This window comes from Sciurus carolinensis, chromosome 16 (genome assembly GCF_902686445.1).
Source record: "Sciurus carolinensis chromosome 16, mSciCar1.2, whole genome shotgun sequence".
Classification (NCBI taxonomy): domain Eukaryota; kingdom Metazoa; phylum Chordata; class Mammalia; order Rodentia; family Sciuridae; genus Sciurus; species Sciurus carolinensis.
Window position 1 is genome coordinate 65,899 of NC_062228.1, and position 6,146 is coordinate 72,044.

Sequence of the window (6,146 nt, forward strand, 5' to 3'; positions counted from 1 at the left end):
ACCACAGAGGATTCTGGGAGCTGTAGCCCCTGAGGACATGGGAAACGTGATGCAGCATTCTTGCTCAGTTACCACGAAGGATCCTGGGAGCTACAGCCCCTGAGGACTGTGGATAATGTAGGCTAATGGTTTGTCTGATCAGCACAGAGGATCCTGGGAGTTGCAGCCCTGGAGAATTCTGGATAATGTAGTGTAGTGTTTTACCCACACAGCCCTGCTGGGAGGACCACGGGAGCTGCAGGTACCCTAAAAATTCTAGGTAGTGTGGTCTACCATTGCAGCACATGCAGCACAGGAACCTCTGGGAGTTACAGGGTGCAGGCATCCCCAGGGGATCTGAGCACTGAATTCTGGTATTCTGCCCTTGCAGCCCTCACCCCAGAGAATCCTGGGAATGGCAGGTACCCAAGGGTAATAGGTACCATAGTTTGTAATTCTGCCCACACAGCCCTCACTGTGGAGGTCTCTGTGAGTTGCAGTGTTCCACAACAGGTATGGATAGTACAATCTGCCATACTCACTCCAAACTCACTGCGGAGGGTTCTGGGCTCTACAGGTATGAAGGATTCTGGGTAGTGCAGTGTACCAAAACTTTGCAGCACTCACTCAGGTGGCTCCTGGGAGCTGCTTGCCGTATTATTGCCAGTCACCCTGAAGACTCTGAACAGTGTAGTCCAGCATTCTGTTGCTCAGCACTCACCATAAAGGCCCCTGTAATCTTTGGCACACCAAGGATTCTGCGTAGTGTGTCCCAGAGACTCCCTGTCCAGCCAAGGATTCTCCACAAAGGCCTCTGGTACATTGAGGATTCTGGGTAGCTTATCCCAGAGACTGCCTACCCAAACAAGAATTCTCTACAAAGGGCTCTGGGAACACAGTTGCCCAGGAACCCCCATGAATTCTGCATAGTAGTCGTTCTGCCCATGCAGTTCTTACCACAGAGGTTCCTCGGAATTGCAGGCCCCTGAGGATTCTAGTTAATGCAGTCCAGCATTCTGCACACATGACCCTCAGTGTATGGTCCATAGGAGCTGCAGGTCACATGCTGGCCCTGGTACCCTGGTGATTACAGGTAGTGCAGCCAAGAAACTGCCCATGCAGTCATCACCACTGTGGGATGTGCCAGAGGGCTCACCTAACAAATCCTGTCATCATCAGGTTTCTTCTAAAAAGTAGTAGTCTTGTAATGGAAAGAAGTCTTTAACACAGCCACATTTGAAAATAATCATAACTCTTTAATATCAAATACCCAATTAATACACAGATTTCTCCAGCTTTCTCAAATAAATTTTATATTTAGACACAAATCAGGTTCAAACTAGGAGCATGCATTGCATTTGATTAATGTCTTAAGTCTTCCTTTGTCACCAACTTATTGATAATAAAAGTAGTTGATTTATACTATAGATCTTCAAGTCTGTGTTTTGCTTCTTTGTTTTATCTCATAGTGTCTGGGATTGAGTCCAGGTCCTCACACATGTTAGGCGCCACTCTACCCTGACCTTTACACTTAAAGTAACTTTGAATTTCAACACTTAGACTTCTCAGTATTTCTCAAGTACTTAAAAACTATAAGAAAAATTAGTCAATAAAACATAAATAAGAAGAAGCAATGAGGTGCACATTAGACTTTCCCCTTGGACTCCAGTGAGACTCCAAGCCCTGGGCCCTCCCTGCAACATGTTGAGGGAGCATCTGTGTTTTTCCTTTCTGTGCCCTTATATTTCTCCCCCAAAATACACTCAAAAAACATTGATGGGCTGGAGATATAGCTCAGTTGGTAGAGTGCTTGCCTCGCAAGCACAAGGCCCTGGGTTCAATCCCCAGCACTGCCAAAAAAAAAAAAAAAAACAACATTGACATGTCATAATGATGAGCAAAGCCTCAGTAAGGAATACTGTTGTAAAACAAGTTCTGCCAAGATATTACCTGGGAAAGTAAAGGACATGCAGGACTTCTTTCTCAGCACAGCAGGCAGTGCGCAGGAATCCTCTTCCTCATGTTTTCCTCCCATGGACCTCAGTCTGAATTACTTTGAGTGGTCCCAGGGTGGCAGACTGTGTTCTTTTACAATTCACGGCACATTCACAGGACTGTTCTGTGGTCAGCCAGTCGGGAACCTTCCCAGTAAGGCAGCATCAGCGCTGTATAAGCCACCATATTGCTCGGCCTTCTCTGTCCTGCTGAACTGATGTTCTGAGCCATAACAACACCCAAGTCCTTTCTCCTGAAATGTGACAACCTAAAGAGCTGAAGCTCAATGCTCTTAGTGATTTTCCTATGAGAATAAAAAATTGGCTGAGACTGGTTCAGTCCACCTGGAAGTCCCCAGAACATGAGACAACAGAGAAAACCGGCTGGAGAAAACACCTGTGAAGCAAACCTGGAACTGAGCTTCTTCACCACAATCATCAGGGACACTTCAACAGATGTGACCCATGAGGACTACAGAACTCTCAGCAGGTGTCAACTCGGAACAAACCCTTGCACTAGTAGACTCCACAAGCTGATCTAGCAGGACTTCCAGCAGCGTGAGGCTGTATCCTTAGGGGGGCCCAGCCACACCCCACCTCCATCTTCTCCAATAAGACAGCTCCCTGAGGCAAACTCAAGGCTGCCAGGAAAACCAACTCCTGATGGCAGGCCCCTGACCTCCCCTCCCTGAAGCACCTGCTAAAGGGGTTGAACACATGTGTCTTATACAGTTTGACAGGGTCTCTCTTGGAAACTGAGACCAATGGGATTCTATTCCTTTGAAATTAACCGTCAAGCAGGATAAGGCACATCTCCCAGACTGTGCAGGAAATAGAATCCTTATGTGGACAGCTGTCTCAAGCACAGCTGACCAAGTCATCGTCACACTGACCGACTCTTTTCACCTTTTCACCTCACACTCGCCCTTTCCTTCCTTCTCCCTTTTAGTGTGTCAATCATCTCTGCACAAGCAGAATGGAGTTCTACTCTTTACTGTTAGTAGTTAGTGAATAAAATCCATCCCCACCCCTTTAACTGATGTCCAGATGTTTTATCTTTGACATCACAAGAAGTGGAAATTCAGGAAAGGAGAAAAAGGAGTCAAGGAAACCACTTCCCTAAGACTCCAACACCTGCACCCATCCAAGCAAGCACTGCTGTAGCCCAGGAACCAGGCATAGAGGAGCCATGAACACTCCAGTCCCTGGTGTCCACGTGTCCCCCCACAATCCACACATAGCACCTAACATGTAACCCATGTGCCCAAGGGCTTGGACACAGGCCAGAAATAGAAGCAACTGTGGAAGACTCTGGGAAGCATAGTCTCTGAGACAGAATAACTTTGCCAGAGACTGGCCCCGTTTAAGAAAACAAGTCGAACTGGGCATGCTATTGAACACCTGTGATCCAGGCTACTCAGGAGGCAGGAGGATCACAAGTTCAAGGCCAGTCTGGGCAACTTAGCAAAACCCTGTCTCAAAATAAAAAATTTAAAGGGTTGGGGACGTAGCTCAGTGGTAAAGCACCCTGGGTTCAAATCCCAAGTATGGGGGGAAAGAAGAAAAGAAGTTGAATTGGCCACCATCAAGGTAAGGAAAACCTGCAACTCAGAAGTGACACCCCCCAGTGGCCTCTGGGCCCGCAGGTTACAGGCCACCCTTCCCACCACTGCACAGGGGGGATTCCAGGTAACGCAGTCTGTTCTACCAGTGCCTTCCTTACTTTCAGGGCTCCTGGAATCTGTGGACCCCAATAATCATGGGTTCTGAGGCCTGGGGTGTAGGGACTGCACTGGGGATTCTGCTGGGTAAGGTAGTCTGGTCTTCTACCACACAGCCCTCACAGTGAAGGACCAGGGGAACTGCATCCGCAAGCTCACCTGGGCACCCTGAGTAGTACAGTCTGATGTTCTGAGGCCTAGGGTGGAGGGAATGCACTGAGGATTCTGAGCAGCCTTATTCTGTCATACTACCATGCAACCCTTGCTTCGGAGACTCCTGCGAGTTACTGGCCCCCACAGATTCTGAGCAATATAGTCCAGTCTTCTGCCACACAGCCCTGGCAGCAGACGACCATGGAAACTGCAAGGCACCACTGAAGATTCTGGGCAGTGTAGTCTGGCACCCTGCTTGCACAGTCCTTATCACAAGGTCTCTGGGAGCTGTAGTTCCCCAAGGATTACCGATATGTAGTCTGGCATTCTGCCCACCCAGCCCTCACCACTGAGGCTCTTGGAAGCGGCATACCACATGCCTGCCCAGACACCCCTGAAGATCCTGACTGATGCAGTCGGAGCTCTGCCCATTCAGCCCTCACCACAGAGGCTGCTGGGAGTAGCAAGCTGCACAATCACCTTATCACAAACCCCCCTCCCAAGGATTCTGGGTAATGTAGACCTGTGTTTATCCTGCACAACCCTTGTTGCAGAGGATCCTGGGAGCTGCAGGCCCCAGAGGATTCTAGTGTAGTTTGGCATTATGCCTATCACTGGAGGAGTTCCCAGAGAGGGGGAACCTCAACTCAGGACAAGTGGGGTCCTTGGTGTACCCGATGGAAAAGAATTTTAGCAGAGACATGCAGATTTATTTAGGGAAGCAGACACACATTAAAGGGAGAATGCAGGCTAGCTCAGGATATCTCCCTAGAGAAATAGAAAGCAACCCCTTGGGGTTAGCAGCAGCTGGGGGTTGGACTGGAGGTGGAGTCAGCAGAGCTACCTGATTTTATGCCAGTTCTCTGGCTCTTCAGCATTGCCCTGGTTACTCTTTGCAGGCAAAGACACAAATAAGGCCCCGGGCTATGCTGCAGTTGTTTGTTCTGCATTTCCAGACTCATGAGTGTTCTCTTTTGAGACTCAGAAAATCCTTCTTTTTCTGTATTCCCAAATTCCCATTTCATGCTCACCAGACCCTCCCCAAATAGGCCTCGGGAGCTGTGGGACCCTGATGACTCTGGATAGAGGAATCCAAATTTTGAATCTGAGTTTGAACTCTACCTTGAACTTGACCTTCTCCTTGAACTTGATCTTGGCCTTGAAATCAAGCTTCACCTTGACTCTTGACCTTGAACTGGGTATTGACTTTGAACTTTTGAGCTTTGACTTTGGTCTTGAACTTAGGCCTGAACTTGACCTAAATGTAAATTTGACCTCAAACTGGAACATGATCCTGACCTTGAAGTGCTTTCCTCTTCTTCCAGGCCTGAGGACTGCCAGGGGTGTGCTGGGCTATAGGTAAGCAGTGTGATGGACTTCCAGACACTGGACTCCCAGGCTCCTTTTGGAGTGTGGATGCAGTCCTGTAGTTTCTGCCTGTTGATTCTGCAGACCCTCCAGCTGGGCACACTCCAGGGTACGGTATCAGTTAAAGGGCATCCCCCAGGAAAAAGTTTTGCTTGTTTTTAAATATAACATTTGAGACTTTGGAAAAAGCAAAAACAACCCCATATGTTTCTTTAGTTTTGGGTTGTTTTTTTTTTTTTTTTAGTTGATGGATCTTTGTTTATATGTGGTGCTGAGAATCAAACTCAGTGCCTCACATATGCTAGGCAAGTGCTCTACCACTGAGCCACAACCCCAGCCAAGATCATATTTTTAAAAACCCAAGAGCACAAAAGACTAAGGAGGGAAAACAAGTCTCCTGGCCACAAACGCTGGTCTCAGGGGCATCCACCAATGTCAAGCACCTACCCAGGCAATATTCAGATAATAGTCTCTCTGTGCCTGTTCTTCCTATAGACAGGGGGATAATGACACAAAATGAGGTGGTTGAGGGACAGGTGAGTGGATCTTTGCAAACAGCAGATGTAACTTAAGCCTTCCTTCCCACTGTACAGTCTTGTCCCTACCTGTTTCCAGGAGATGGCACCTTGCCTTAAAAAGAGGCCTCCTTCCTCTAAAAGTATGCGGAGCATGCTGGTGCCTGAGAGGATCGCTTATTTAATTAGTCCCCAGTGGGGCCAGCAGGGTTGCTTCTGGTCTCTGGTACCCACCGGCATTTGCCACAACAGGCGTGAGCTGAAGGTGGGTCAAGTGTGTGCGTCTAGACCTGGAATAGATGCTTCCTCACCACCCCCAGAGTGGTTACCACCCAACACCCCCAGCCTTTGCTGAGGGTTCCTGGCCTTACCCTGCAGAGGCCAGATTCCTCACCTACAACCAACCATGCTCACAG